General features: G+C 45.7%; 1 protein-coding gene across 9 annotated transcripts in view; it reads right to left on the reverse strand.

Annotated features, from left to right (window-relative positions):
- Positions 1-16472, reverse strand: part of GRHL3 (grainyhead like transcription factor 3) — an 82748-nt gene that overhangs the window by 50161 nt on the left and 16115 nt on the right. For 8 of the 9 annotated variants that reach the window (XM_039511749.1, XM_039511745.1, XM_039511742.1 and 5 more), the window contains exon 2: positions 4782-4909. The gene's annotated coding sequence lies outside the window, so the exon portion shown is untranslated. Of the gene's footprint in view, positions 1-4781; positions 4910-9107; positions 9195-16472 lie in introns of those variants that run through there. The other variant, XM_039511743.1, reaches the window with a different exon arrangement.

Below are 16472 nucleotides of genomic sequence, written 5' to 3' on the forward strand. Positions count from 1 at the left end.
CAACCTAGGCCACAAGCCCCAAACCTCCAGTGTGGTTTCACGACATGTACGTGGAGGGAAGTAGGTTGGAGCCAAAGTTTGCTTTGCTCATCGCTGCGTCTGGAAATTGGTCTCAAGCCCCCAAGCACCCAGCAGGGTGTTACCTTGTGCCCATGTAACATGCTGGTAGCAGGCTGGTGGGTGTGTTTTAAGGGTTTCTTGATGTGCCTGATCCACAGAGGATGAGCTGGTTACAGTCCCAGTGGGGAGGGTTGCGTATCTTTAGCTCAAACTGTAGCAGCTCATGCGTTCAGCTTGGGAGGTCCCCAGTTCAATCCCTGGTGTGTCAGTCAAGACAGTCACAACCCCACACGCTTACTCCTCCTTTCTCTCCCATCAGCTGGATGTCCTGTGTTTGCAGCTCCAAGCAGAGAGACCATTTTTCTCCTACAAATCAAAGTGGAGGTGACGAATTTTCTCCCAGTAAAAAGAACAGGAGGACTTGTGGCACCTTAGAGACTGACAAATTTATTTGAGCATAAGCTTTTGTGGGCTACAGCCCACTTCATCCCAGTAGTTATAGAACCACAAGAGGCTGCTGCCAATAGCTGCGATGGAACAAGGGACTCAGGAAATTGCCCGGCCTGTTATTTTGTGGCAGCTTGCTCTTGTGCCTGGAAGAGCTTTTGTTTAAAACAGAAAGGCCATGTCCAAATGTAAAATCAGTCATTGCTCCTGACTGTCTTCACCACCATCCCATCCCAACCACAGTTTCAAAAGGCCTGATTCGCCCCTCCTGTAACAACTTGGAGTCAATGGAGAGTTGCACCAGGGGTGAATTTGACCTCACAGGGGCAGTGCCTTCGGACTGGCTCACCACTCATCACTCATCTGGATCTTCCGCTGCAGAGATACAGGCTCACTGTCCCAGAGCTGCTTGGCCTCGCTCAGTTTGGGGAGGGATAGCGCAGTGGTTTGAGCATTGGCCCAGGGTTGTGAGTTCAATCCTTGAGGGGGCCATTTAGGGATTGGTCCTGCTTTGAGCAGGGGATTGGACTAGATGACCTCCTGAGGCCCCTTCCAATCCTGATATTCTATGATTAAGACAGGCCTCAGCAGCAACGTTTGGGCTCCAGTCTCAACTTTCCCAGAGCGTGGGCGATTTCAGTTCAGCCAGTTCCAGAGATGCTGCCGGCTACAATGTTCTGAGATGGATCTGAACTCTGGGGGCCTTTTCAGAGCTGGGATTGGATTCAGGCCCATTTCTGATTAGCAAGTCAAAAAAGAAATATTAGAGATGGGCCACAGAACACATGCATAGGCCACTCCACATGGTGCGCACCTTCTGCAAGCTCTTCCACAGCCAGCTGATGCTGCATGACCCTACCAAACCTGGTTAGAGAACCCCACATGAAGTCCTTATGTGGCAACAGGGTTTCCTTAGCGAGCTGAGAGATGAATTTAGGGCTTGTCTACATTTGCATTTGCAGTGCTGCAGTGGCTTGTAGCAGAAGCCCTCCCATCAACACAGCACGGTCTACACCGGGCTCAGGTCAGTGTAACTATGTCACTGCAGGATGAGAGATGTAGTTATACCAACATACATTGGTAGTGTAGACCAAACCTTAGACCAGCAATGTGTTGATGCCATTTAGCATAAACCCTTAACATTTCGTGGTTTTATCACGCGTCTTGTGACATTTAGAGGTGGTAGCGGTTTTGGCTTTTGGCTGGGTTTATTTAAGCCCCAACTCCTGCAGCCATGAGATTATGTAAGAATCTGAGCTTCCATTTTTTTAAAGTACATTTCTAGCCCTTAGGGTTGCAGAGAAAAGCTGGAAAACACGACCCCCTAAATGCTCAAAAATCAAGAGGCAAAAAAAGAAAAAAACAACCCCCAATTTTAAACAAAAACAATCTCACAACTTTTAAGCCAATTTCGTGATTTTTGAATGCTTGGGGTTGACAATACTGACGTCCTTCATTAATCTTCACATCACTCCTGTGATGTAGTTATAAACAGGGAGACGGGAACAGGCCAAGATTAGGACTCAGAAGCAGCTGAAGTCCAGTCAGTGCTCCTGCCAGTAGATGAGACTGCCTGTCTAAATGCAAGGACTTGGAGAGGTGTGTGTGTGTGTGTGTGTGTGTGTGTGTGTGTGTGTGTGTGTGTGTGTGTGTGTGTGTGTGTGTGTGATTTCTCAGAGCACCATTGAAAGGGAAGTTCTGTTAGAGAAAACACCTTAATCCTCATGCAATGCTTTCCAGGGACAATCTGGCATAGGATGTGAATCAAAGTCTCTCTCGCTCTGACTTTCTGCTACCCTACTGTACCAGGTTCATGCTGTGTGATCATTTGTCTGCAGTGCCAGAGCCAGTCTTTTATATGTGCTATGAAAAGACGTGCCCAGAGGAGGCATATTAAGTCCTGTTCTCTGAACAAAGCAGCCAGCTGTGCTGGCAGAACTCCTGGCATGGCAAGAGGCTTGACACCTTTCAGATCCAGATGTTCTTAGACAGGGAGGAGGACGCTGGATCTGGGATCCTGATTCAGCTCAATGTGAAGTTAGGAGCCTCTTGCAAACACCTCCAGCCATTAGATCCAGGTCCTGGTTTGGAACCATCTCTAGCTGATGAAGTATTCAAATGAAATGAAAAATACAGAGGGGCTGGGAATGAGCAGGAAGGTGGGAACAGAATTGTGGGGACAGAATCTCATTTCCAAAGGGAAATCTTTGAATCTTGCCAAAAGGCCCCACAACTCACGGACACTATGGTCTAACTGAATGAGACTGAACTCAACTGGAAATACATGAAAACATCCAGTGTGGGAGAAGCTGCAGGCACAGAGGTCTGGTTTGCAGCTAGTTCCAGGAGTGCAGGGATTTCCCTTTGACAATATCTCAGAAACATGCAAATTCTCAGTGAGGCTCCCTCCCCCACCATCCCATTATTGTCATCAAAGGGAAGAGAGAATATGCAGCATTCACCATGTCTCTGATTCTGCACCAAGCCCAAAGTGGAATTTTGCAACACTAAAGGTATTAGACCCACCATTCCCATCAAAAAAGACAGCTCAGGGCTTGGAAAATGGGCTACAGAGCTTCACAGTATCCTGCCAAAATGTGAATCAGCGGAGTAGCTACAGAACATTATTGTAGTAGGAAGAGAGCCTGAGACATAAGCCCTTGCATGAGGCCTGGTATGAGGCAGGACCTGCTTACAGAATTTGGCAAGAACAGGGCTGATATTGCAGAAACACACATTCCTAAGGAGCGGTAGTCACAGAATGCTCCCGCAAACACATCCCGACATCAAGTGGTACCAGAACATTCCAATATCAAGGATGGTACAAAAACATTCCCCAGGGTAACAGGAACATATTGACCCCTCCTAAAAGGTAAGGTCGGGATGACCATACATAATAGAGATGTTTTGATCGAACCAACATGTACAAGATGATGGGTATAACTAGCAACATCAGGGGGCAGTAACTAACTACATCAGAGGGGCAGTACTAACTTGTTTGTATCGGGGTATAAAGATGTATCTCAGAGGGAGTATCTTTGTCTGGCCTAGGGAGGAACAGAAAGTCCCCCCGTTCTCTGAGCTGGTCCATTGTTACGGGATACATGTATTAGTGGTCTGGTAGAGTCTGCAGGATGCTAGTACCAGGCTTTGTCAACAATAAACCTGGCTGGGTGTCTTCATCCCTTAACGGATCTTGTGGTCATTGGGTGGTTCGCTCGAGGTCTGCGGTGCCAGCTGTCCACTCAGGGCTGGGGCGGCACACAGAGGGAACACACACACACACACACACACACACGGCCAAAACATCGATCAACATCTAATCACAGTTACCATCATTCGACGGAATAGTTCAATTATTACATTATGTCACGTCAGTAGCAGTAGTGCATCTGATGGACTGCTAGTACTGACACTTCATGAAATAATGTAAAAATCAATAAAAACATAAAAAGCAAACAAAAAAACAATAAAATTCCACATGAACTTTCAAAATTCCAACATGAACATTTTCCAAAACCAGGGTTTTTTTCCCCTCAGAATTTCTATTTTGTGGAAAATTTCAAAAATACCTGCTTTCATTCCAAATCGGAACAAAAACAAATTTCAAAAGGTCCAAATTTCCCGTTTAAATGGAAATCCCGAGTTTCCACCAGCTCTCCAATGAGAAGACATCACAGCTTCTGCCCCCCAGAACTTACAATGTAATCAAGGCCCAGGCACCACAGTTAATTCTTAGTGCTCAGGAGTCCACATCACAGAAAACCACCACCACACCTGGCATGGACTGCGCTCCTTGTTGGTAGTGCTAGGGGAGATGCCAAGAACTCAATGGGCCATGGAGACTGAACTTGGCCTTACTGTTCTATATGGGACCTCCTCTAAATTCTCCCTTTTCTCGATTAAGCATGTACAATTCACGAGCCTTCCTCATAAACAAAATAATCCCGATAGACAAGCCTTGTTGGCTAACAGCCTCTGTAGGGCTTAAACTCTCACTTCTCAGCTCAGGTGGCTGGAGAGGAAGCTATAAGGAGGTTCAATGCAAGGTGCCTGTTATCCCACGGAATGAAAAGCCTAGAGTGTTTTGCAATGTTTAGGTAGCGAGATGCACTAAAAACAACTCAGGTGGCAGTTAGCAAATGCTACCTGCTGGCCCCTAGGGGTGTGGGGATTTTCCCTCCCTGTGGAAAGTGCCTGATACAGCACATGGGCTTGATTACAAAACAGGCTGTTCTTTTTAGGTGTGCAAACATGTTGTTTTACATCAAGACCTGCTGTGGGCTTTGTTTTTCTTCTCACGAGAAGCATCCTGTCCTCTTGACCAACACGCCGACGTTTTCCCACAAACGTGATGTAGCACCTATGGGTCACTCAGTGACGGGTAGTGGTACATGTTCCCCTGGAAAAAAGCAAATGAAATTAATCTACAAACTGAGCTGCTGGATATGAAGAGGAATGCTGTTAGTCTATGATTATGGTCAGGTGCATAAGGCACTCAAGCTGGGAGAGAGGAGAGCAGGAGTCTAGTCAATTCCCTGCTCCATGCCTCAGTTTCCCCCTCTTTCTTTGTTCATCTTGTGAATTTCAGTTGTAAGCTCTTTGGGGCAGAGACTCTCTCTCAGTACATATTAACGCAGCTGCCAGAACAATGGGGCTCTGACCTCAGCTGGGCCCCTAACCACAACCGTAATGCAAATAATACTACGGAAGTTTTATAAGACCTTTTTTACAGTGAGTTGTTAGCCACCAATGGAAACCTCTAATGCACATGTGACATAGCAGCAGTGTGGTTTTACCTTGGTTTGAAACTAAGTCAAAGTGCACCAAGACAAATAGCACTGCATCAGTGTAAATCATGTCTATCCAAGGAGGCTGAACTTGCGCTGGTAGCTAAAATCCCAGTATAGACCAAAATAATAGGGCTGTCAAGTGATTAAAAAAATTAATCACGATTAATTGCGCTGTTAAACAATAATAGAATATCATTTATTTAAATATTTATTAAAAGTTTTCTACATTTTCAAATATATTGATTTCAATTACAACACAGAATATGAAGTGTACAACGCTCACTTTATATTTATGTTTTATTATAAATATTTGCACTGTAAAGAACAAAAAAATAGTATTTTTCAGTTCACCTCATACAAGTACTGTAGTGCAATCTCTATCGTGAAAGTTGAACTTTATGCATTATGTACAAAAAGAGAACTGCATTCAGAAATAAAACTATGTAAAACTTTAGAGCCTACAAGTCCACTTTAGAGCCTACAAGTCCACTCAGTCCAATGTCTTGTTCAGCCAATTGCTCAGACAAACAAGTTTGGTTACAATTTGCAGGAGATAATGCTGCCTGCTTCTTGTTTATGTCACTTGAAAGTGAGAATAGGCATTCGCATGGCACTGTTGTAGCCGGCGTCGCAAGATATTTATATGTCAGATGCACTAAAGATTCATATGTCCCTTCATGCTTCAACCACCATTCCAGAGGACATGCGTCCATGCTGATGACGGGTTCTGCTCAACAACAATCCAAAGCAATGCAGACCGACACATGTTCATTTTCATTATCTGAGTCAGATGCCACCAGCAGAAGGTTGATTTTCTTTTTTGGTGGTTCAGATTATGCAGTTTCCACACATCTGAGTGTTGCTCTTTTAAGATTTCTGAAAGCATGCTCCACACCTCATCCCTCTCAGATTTTGGAAGGCACTTCAGATTCTTAAACCATGGGTTGAGAGCTGTAGCTATTTTTAGAAATCTCACATTGGTACCTTCTTTGCGTTTTGTCAAATCTGCTGTGAAAGTGTTCTTAAAACGAACATGTGCTGGATCATCATCTGAGACTGCTACAACATGAAATATATGGCAGAATGCTGGTGAAACAGAGCTGGAGACATACAATTCTCCCCCAAGGAGTTCAGTCACAAATTTAATTACCACATTATTTTTTAAAACGAGCATCATCAGCATGGAAACATGTCCTTTGGAATGGTGGCCGAAGCATGAAGAGGCATACGGATGTTTAGCATATCTGGCATGTAAATACCTTGCAATGCCAGCTACAAAAGTGCCATGTGAAAGCCTGTTCTCACTTTCGGGTGACATTGGAAACAAGAAGCAGGCAGCAAACTTGTTTGTTTTAGCGATTGGCTGAACAAGAAGTTGGACTGAGTGGACTTGTAGGCTCTAAAGTTTTACATCGTTTTGTTTTTGAGTGCACTTATGTAACAAAAAAAATCTGCATTTGTAAATTACACTTTCATGACAGAGATCGCACTACAGTACTTGTATGAGGTGAATTGAAAAATACTATTTCTTTTGTTTATCATTTTTACAGTGCAAATATTTGTAATAAAAAATATAATATAAAGTGAGCACTGTACACTTTGTATTGTAATAGAAATCAACATATTTAAAAATGTAGAAAAACTTCCAAAATATTTAATACATTTCAGTTGGTATTCTCTTGTTTAACAGTGCAATTAATCGCGATAATTTTTTTAGTTAATTGCGTGAGTTAATTATGATGAATCGATAGCCCTAATAAAAAGGAACCCAGTTTTACACAACCCTGAAGAAGATATAAAACTTGACAGCGAGATGATATTTTCCTTTGAGCTCCCATACGAGCGCAAGACTTTAATCCATTGTTTATACAATGTCTAGAGAGCCCGCTACCAGACAGGCAGGAAGAGAAAGTCCTCTACCCTGAAGTTATTTCACGATGAAATAAATAGATACAGCATCTGGGATCAGATCAGGCACAAGAGGGGGAGAAGCTGGGTATAATATGGAGGTTTTGGTTCACTGGCAATTTCAAAAAGTTGAAAAAAAAATTCTTGGACCAAAATAAATTTTTTTTCAGCAAATCCAAAAGAAAAAAATATAGTTTCCAGTCAAACAAAAGGTTTAGTTTTAACCAAATCAAAATGTTTCATTTCAACATTTAAAAAAAACATTGAAAAGCGCTCAATTTTTAATATAAAATTAAAAGACACTTTGAAACAAAAAGTTGTTTCGGGCAAAAATAATGAAATGTTTCAAAAATGTCAGAACTGGCCATTTTGATTTTTTCAGAGTTTTTTTTAAAGTTTTTTTTTTCCTAAACAAAATAATTCTGCAAAATCAATACACAGTTGCGAAACTTGTTGATGTTGCCAAATCGGTATTTTTAACCAACAACAAAAAGTGTAGGGTGAAAAGTTTTGCCCAGCTCTAACCCCTGGGAGTAGCAGCCCCCGGGGATCAGTGGAGAGGGAAGGCTGCGGGCTGAGACAAAAGATGCCAGATGCTGATAGAAAGGCTAGTCATGGTGAGTTTCATTTATTTTGCACAGCGTTGGTCTGAATAAAAGACAGAGGCTAATGGAACACCAGGCTCCCACCTCTCCTATCTCACTGTCTATCTCGTTCTTTCACTCGCTCAGCTAAAGGGCAGGTTATACAGAGGGGGTTTCTTGCCTTAGGGACTGCACTGCCATTTCACTCTGACTGATGCAGATGGGATTAACTGTGAGCAGACACTCCCCTGCCCCTAGATAATCCCACAGGGGGTCACATCAGGCCCAGGATGGCAACCGCTGGGAGAAGGTAACACAGGTTGGGGCCAATTCTGACCCCTTTCCTGTATGCACAGAGGGTGGGTCCTACCTGCCACCCATTTGGGTCCCACTGTGTGGGAAACAATTTGGGGAACCTCCGTAGTGGGTAGATTCAGGCCAGAGCTGGCAGCTGTCTCTCTACATAAACCCATTGGCTGACTGCACAATGAAGGGGGAGTACAGAGGCCAAAGAGGTTGCCTCCAGATGGGAGACTGAAGTGAGCTGCAGAATAGATCTGTGGCCTTCACGGGGGAGATTCCTCTGTGGCCTTGGGGCTCGGGGAATCCCATCTCCTCACCCACCAAGAAGCTCCCCCGTGCAGAGCCCAGCCACTCAGACTGGGCATTCTGCAGGAGTTGGCATGCAGGCACTGGAATGCTTCCCATGCTGGCCCAAGCATGAAATCCCTCAGGCATCTCTACCATGCCCATCACCGTAGTGTCAGCCACTTTTCCTTTTCCTGATCTCACCTAGGATGCTCCGCTACAGGACTCCCAATATAGCACCCGTGGCTAATAAAGCCAACCCTCGGCATTTACTCCCTGAGGTCAAGCTATAAAATTAGCAACCCAAAACACTCCACAAAGGCGGATGTCCTAATTCGTGCAAACCGGGATAGCCCCAGTGCAGTTCTGAGCACGGTGCTTTTAATAACAGCACAGATGCTGAGACACTAATAATTCAGCTGATGACTCTCTATGAGGCTGAGGAGCCCAGATGTGTAATAAGCAGGACTGGCCCCATGACTGTAGTTTCACCTCCTGGGCTTGGCTTATTGTCTGATTTCTTTCCCCAGTGGGAAGGTTTCTGGGGTGTGTAGTCTCTCTGGCTAGGTGGCAGGAGGACAGTATTTCTCAACTACAACCAGGAATCAGGGAAGCCCCATATTCCAGAGCCTTCTCTTCCTTACTCAGGACCTGTCGGCAACCAGTCAAACTTGGCTTGGTGTCAGTTAAAGCATAAGAAGAGAGTGAGTAATATTTCCTTCCTGACCTTCAGGCTGAGATGAACCCAGCAGCAGGGGAGGTCACAAACAGCAGGGAAGCTTCTGATCAGTTTAGGATTGTAAATGAACGTCCATGGGCACTTTAAGACTCCAGTTCTTCCAGTTGCAGAGATAGGGGTAATGGAGAATACCCACGAGCAGTTTAGAAGAGCGGGAGGCTCTCTAGCCCTAGTATCCCAACTCCTCACAATGCCCCGGTGATGTAGGGAAGTTCTATTTTCCACAACGTTCAGATGGGATTGGAGGCACAGAGAGATGAAGTGATATTCCCAAGATCACACGGGGAGCCTGCAACAGAGACAGGAACTGAATCCAGGTGAGCTAAGTCCTGAGCTGGACAGCTAAACACAGGATCATCCCTTCCTCTCTCAAGTAAGGCTCTAACTGGGTGTCCAAAAAGAGTCTGAGTGTCCAAAAAGAGTCTTAATATGGTGGGGAGAAAGAGTCTGTGTTCTCTGGCACATCCCTCAACCCACCCCAGCCCAAACAGGGAAAAGAACCAAACTGAGGGTCACACCAAACTATTATTTCAGGGAGCTGGGAATGATGTGAGACTGGCGGCATTAGCATCAGTGTTGTGTATCCCCCTGGCCTGATGTCAATCATTTCCCATGGTGAAAGGGAAAGAACAGCAGTGTGGGCCAGAGGATAAATCTAGGTCTCCAAGGAGGAACTGTCCCTCAGAACGACACACATCATGGCTTGAGAGGGTAGGATGCTACGCTGGGGAATCACTACACCGCTACCTTACAGGTGACCGGCAAAGGAAAAAGCCGTGGGTTCATGCCTCACTTCCCCACTCTTTGTTCAAATGAGTGAAGGCCTGAAAAAGAAAAAAAGTTTAACTTTTAAAAAAAAAACTTTTTTTTTTTTTAAACACACAAAATTCTTATCTTTGTTTTTTTCCTTAGAAAATCTGGACTGGACTGCACTGGTGTAGGATAATGATATCACAGGTATCAAAGAAATGAAGCCTGGACAATTGAGAATGGAAGGGAGTTTTTTGGAAAGACTGTTTGTTAACACATATTTAACCCAAACACCCAACAAACCATCAGGGGTAAAGATCTCTGTTAAAGAGCCAACCTTTCCTTTACTTCTCACACTTGGGGTCACTGGTTCTCGACACTAAAACAGGGATGATCAAACATGATATACCAACTATTGCTAAGATTAAAAAATAGCAAAAATAAATCCCCCCAATCCCATCACAAAGCAGGAACCAAAAGCATCAAGACAATATTCCCTGAACCCCACCCCGGGAGGGACTCCTTTGAGGACAATGGAAAGAGCTGGGAGGAGTTTTGCAGATGTCCAGGCTGAGCCTGGTTAGGTTGTGTGTGGTCCTTGTTGCTTTATGAGACTTGCATAAACGCCGAATGCTTTGTTACATGCTGAATAGGAAAGTTAGCCCCAAATTAGCACTAATGTGAGGTCATTTAACCCTTACGGGAGGTCTTTGGATGAAATCATAATAGAAGCAGGCAGGAGTAGGGACAGGCCAATCATGGAACCCGCAGAGGTTTTGTCCGACACTGACAAAGTGCACTATTATCACACTTAGTGGAGGTCAAAAATGTAAATACTCCAAGTGCAGCTGACAGCAAACATCCCCCTGCTGGGCTGATTATTCCTTGAACAGGTGCTGCTCACAAATCCCCCTGCAATGGCTGGAGATTTCGCTCATTATTCCCACCGGGTTTTGGCCCGATGGTCAGAATTCGAGGTGAGTGGAGCTGAATGGGACCGTGGGGTCTATCAATCCAGTGTGTTCATTGGTATAATGGTTGCATGATCTATGCGGCAATTTCTTTGTCCTGCCCTTGAAACAGGATCCGCTGGTTCATTGCCAGTGAAAAGGATTGTGTGTGGTTTGCTCTGGGCATGTAGAAACCTGTGAGCAAGTGGAAGCTCCCATAGGCACAATACAGACACCAGTCTGATCTCTTTTCTTGGCAGAGTCTGGTTTGGGAGAAAATCCCAAGCCTGCCTGGAGTCTGGCGTGCTGTAGCCCATGGCACCCGAAAGCAGGCTGCTGAAGCAAGACATGGAGCCCAGCAGGGGTGGGTTGATTGGGATGGATGGTATGATACAGTGGCAGTTGCGTGGTAAGGCAAATGGCATAATATCACCTTCGGACACTGGTGCATTCTAGCCTTGCATTCTGGGACCGCATGAAAGGAGCTTACTGTTAACACCGGCAGAGCAAAGCAAACTCTTACACTCGCCAGCATCTCTCTGCTTGTGACAGTAGCACTTTGAGGGAAGAGCTTGCAGTCTAACTAGACAAGGCCAGCACCATTATCCCCATTTTACAGATGGAGAAACAAAGCTTGGAGAAGGGGATTAATTTGCCGAGGTTGACACAGTGAATCTGTGTCAGGGCAAGGAATCAAACCTAGCTCTCCTGAGTCCTAGTCCACTACCTTAACCAGGATTCATCTACCTTATGATCTGGTATCTGCATCTCCACATCCCATTATTATGTACTCAAAAACCACCTGCGTTCAGTAGTGACACTGAGAACAGAGCCACAAGCAGGCGCGTGGAGAGATTCTGTGCAGCCTGGGAATAAGGAGCTGGATCTGTTGCTGACACACCATACCCCAGCTATGCATCTCGCTCGAGGGCAGGGGCACCACATTCATTGCAGCTGGTTAGTCACTTCCCTTTCGCTCTGCTCAGCTTCCTTCGCTGAGTGGTTGTGCCGAGGGATGGAAGAACTGATTCAGACAGAACCCGGAACCCTCCACTCAAAACTCAACACTGAGCTTTCCCGAAGGGTGGGAAAAGTCTTACTTCCGCCAGAATCACCAGTCTATCACCCACTCTCAGACACACACCCCTCCGGTGTTTGCCATCTTCTGGCCAGGACCTGGAGCATCAATACAGAACAGTGAAAGGAGTTATTCTGGCAGGACCGGCCCCTTTAGTAAATCATGCCACAGCGCTCCACAGTCATAGCAGGAGCTGGCTGGAAGATGGGAGGGGAGAAGGAGGTTCCCTCGGAATTTTTTGAAATTTGATTGAAAAAGCCAAACCCTGAACATTTTTTGGCCCCAAACTATCGAAAACTTTAAAAACTTTCTGGTTTGGGGTTTTTTATTGCTTTTCCGACCAAAAATAAATAAATAAATCAAAATTGTCCAAGTAAAGCAGACACATCCTGCAAATATTTTCTTTTTGTCAGCACCCTCCCTGAAAAAGAGGTGATGGAATATTTCCATCAGTCCTAGTATGAAACACAAGAGGCTGGATTCTGCCCTCAGGTGTGGAGCAACACCATTGACTTCAGCTCAGGGCTTGTCTACACTTAAAATGTTACAGCAGCAGAAGCTGGGAACGGGTGACAGGGGATGGATCACTTGATTCTCTGTTCTGTTTGTTCCCTCCGGGGCACCCAGCATTGGCCACTGTCGGAAGACTGGATACTGGGATAGATGGACCTTTGGTCTGACCCAGTATGTCCATTCTTACGATGCAGTGCTTCAGTGTAGACACTGCCTATTCTGACAAGAGGGGCTCTCCCGTTGGCGTAGGTAATCCACCTCCCTGAGAGGAGGTAGCTAGGTTGGTAGAAGAACTCTTCCTTTCTGCATGGGGACTGAGGTCAGCTTAACAACGCCACTCCAAGTCTCATCCCATCCACTCTCTATGATTAACGACAGCACAAAGCGGGGCAGACTCAAAGAAGGAACAAACATTAACATTTCCGAGGCAGCATCCTCAGCTAGTACAAATCTGCGTCATCAATGGAGTAATGCAGATTTACACTAGCTGGGGATCTGCCCCATTGACTTCAGCAGAGCTATGCCCATTTACACCAGCCTGAGGATCTGGACCATGGGTCCATTTCAAGAGAACCTGATCTAAAAGGCAGGATGGTTGTCATTTCATTATACGCCTTCTCCCTTCCCCTTGCAAATTAATCAGGGGGAATTATGGAATACAAACATGCTATCGGGCGGGTGAGTAAACATTTGGGGCAATTTTGCAACCGTTAATGATGGCACCAGGGTGTCTGAACTTCTGGCTCACTGTTTTGCAGTTCACTCTGACCACACCAATGCAATTAGGGTATCTATGCAGGAGGTGCAAATTACTTAGATTGATTTAACAAGAATAATTCATTTCCTCTCTGGAGCTGCTGGCAAGGAAGCATCACTACTCCAAGCTCGGCCTGGAATTCACTCCATCAGCCCAACACACATGTACAATAGTGGCCAGCAAAGGGAAATTAATTGATCAGATACCTACCATGCTGCTGTTGACTTTACTCAGGTACTTCCTATACTTAGGATGTAGACTCAATTACCACAGCACGCTACATATTGATTTTTTCTAGTGGCAACCACTGCACAGCCAGCAAACCTGATTCTCTTCTTGCTCAAACCAGTTTTAAATTGGTGTAACTCCACTGGCTTCACAGGAGTGAATCTTAATTTACAGCAGGTGAAAGTGCCAGGAGAATTAGACCCACCATTTTCAATGGAAGGTTTAAAAAAAAAAAAAAGTCCACCAGTTACATATTTAAGAACCTTTATTTGCTCATGCAAATGTCTGTCTGTGCATGCAAATCAGGTAACTGTGCACCGACCAGCCGATTTGTATGTATAACTGCAGGGTTTGCAGGCACAGGGGTGGTGAATGCTTTTTTGAAGATGCACCCATTGCAATCTCTTATTTCTTGCCAGAACCCCATTGCTAAACTCAAGGAAAAGATATAAATGGAGGACAAGTGACTTTTGTCCCACAGTTGGGCAAGGAAAACAGAAGACTGACAATGCCTTAGTCACCAGCATAAAATGGGTTTTTGGGAATGTGGATACTGCTTAGCTGACTGGGGACTAAAAGTCAGAAAACTTTAGAACGAAATCTGGTTTTGTTCCAAGAAACCGAAGGGGTGGGGGTCTGCAGTTCCCATGCTGTTTATTAAAACAATTAATATAGCAGAAAAGGAAGAACTTTGAAGCAGGTTTTGAATGAACTGGCCTACTCCAAGCCAAGGTCTGGTTCTTTCAGAGGATTTCCCAGCACTTAGGTTCCTTCTGATGTAAATCGCAGCATCTGAAACCTATGGGCTCAAACCAGACCTTTTGAAAATTCACGGGGTTCCAGGAGCATTCCTGCAAGTTGACTCACCCCTGGAACACCTCCACAGATGCAGTTAAAGAGAAATTCAAGTAACATTTCCAAAGTCTTTACTGAATCTTGCTTTGAGTATTGGCCCAGGTCTAGCTATCTAGATACTTACATTGTAGCATCCGAGTACCTCTCAAACCTGAACCGTTCTAAGAATGAGCCGGAATTCACCCCAAGCTGTTTGGTTTCATTTAATAATACTTAGCGTTGTCACAGCATTCCACACATTCAACCAGCTGTGCAGCTGAGGAGATGAACTTTTAGGTTTGAGGGGCTTCCCCCAGCTTGAAGTGACCTTCCTGAGGTCCAACACATCTCTAGGAAAATGGAACGATTATTTATACAGTGCCGAAAGTACAGAAATGCATACAAATAAACAAAATCCAGTCTAGCCCACTCTCCCACAAAATCACTCATGTCTCGTTCAAGCTACAGACTATTACAATTAAAAAATATACAAGACCAAGCAACATCCCTGCCCCAGAGAGGCTTCAGACCTAACAGGCACAAGCAGGGGCCACAAAGCCAGCATGGAGCGACTGATTGTCACTGCAGCAGGAATGAGTCACAGGAAAAGATGGTCTCCTTTTCCAAGAGGTTTTTGGGTGGAAGCTGGAGAGAGAGCACTTTGCCTTCATGAGCTGGGAGCTGGAACAGACAAAGGCATGAACTGGCGAAGGAGAAAAAAGGAGAGGCTGGTACAGAGGGATGGGTGGATGGATGCGAACATTGCAAGTGGCAGGAAATGTTGGTGGGGCTGGAATTCTAGAGCATGCTTGCAAGGTGAGGAGACATATGAAAGAAAAATGGATGTGAATAAGAAAAGGGGGGATCCCTGGCCGAGCTGCGACAAAGGGATTTGGGACACACTGAAGAAGACAAGGAAAGTCTGGTGGCACAGAAAACCTTTGTGCCTTTGAAAACTCTTCCCCCTTAATCTAAAGCTCCCATGAGGTAAGAATGGACTAAGAGGGGGTAATAAACATCAGCCCTTATTGCAAACGTAAATGCTCCAGCACCTCAGGGTCTGAATGCATCTGTTGATCTCGGAGATTGTATATAGGGCAGCTAGCTACACCCTTTGTTATTAAACTTCCTCCTTTCCCCATCTGATCATGTAAATAAGGGTTGCAAATGACAGAGTTACCAGGACACGGCATCTGAGCTGAGAGGCTTGGGACAGGCTGGGGTGGATTTGCTTACAGGTTCTGAGTTTGCTCCTCGAATGGCATGAAAGGGCCCCTATGCCATCTGTGGAGCTCGGTGAAATTAATAAGGCAGCACAAGGATATTTTTATTTGAGTTTCTGGTGGTAAATACAGAGGGCCAGATTCTACATCTGATTTACACCCGCTGAGGACCGGCCTTGATGGTTCAGGTTTCAGCTGCAAAGCTGAGGGCCCTCCCTGAAAATCGATACACTCAGACATTTCTTTTTCAATTTTTCATGGAATCTGAAACAAAGTTCGGTTCTGGTTTGGTCCGACTTTCTGGTGTCACTTCATCTCGGCCCCGATCTTCCCCAGGTTCCAGCCCACTGTGACGGGCAGAGCCGATGCTCACCCTAACACGAGTTGCATGTGGGGCAGGCTCCCTGCCACCGCAGCACATCAGAGCTGCCTGTGGGATACGTCTGCCCGACAGATTAGCCCAGCCGCTGTGCTCTAGGCCAAGCCCTCCCTATACCCAGTGCTTGGGGCAAAACGACTTCTTGACCTGCTATCTGACCATCAGTGTAACCCTGTGCTTGGGAGCATGAACCAGCCCAGGTAACCATCTAATCCCATTTATAGCCAAGAGTGAGACATGCATGGCCTGCTGCCCCCAGGCTGTAGGACTAGGCCAGCGGGAGAGAAAGAGGGAGCAAAGCAGAGATATACAAAGGGGGGGGAGCGGGGACACGACAGCCCCATTGGCTTCAGGGCCTGCATCTCCCTGGTTGCTGGGAAAAGGCAAAGCTGGGGAGCAGTTTCCTTCCACAGCAGTTGATGGTGTTTGGAGCAGCATTAATCTCTGCTCTGTGCCTGCTCCTAAGCACAGAGGGGCCACATGCCCTGTGATCCCAGAGAGACAGCCATGGGTCTCTGGGCTCAGGGAGTTGGCAGGCCACATGCCCTGCCCACTTTGAAAGGCCATGAACCCCTCTCCTACTGATACAGCGTTCCACAGAACTGGACGGCTGATTTCACCGAGTTCCCTCCAGGTTTCTT

The sequence above is a fragment of the Mauremys reevesii genome, linkage group 23 (genome assembly GCF_016161935.1).
Source record: "Mauremys reevesii isolate NIE-2019 linkage group 23, ASM1616193v1, whole genome shotgun sequence".
Classification (NCBI taxonomy): Eukaryota; Metazoa; Chordata; order Testudines; family Geoemydidae; genus Mauremys; species Mauremys reevesii.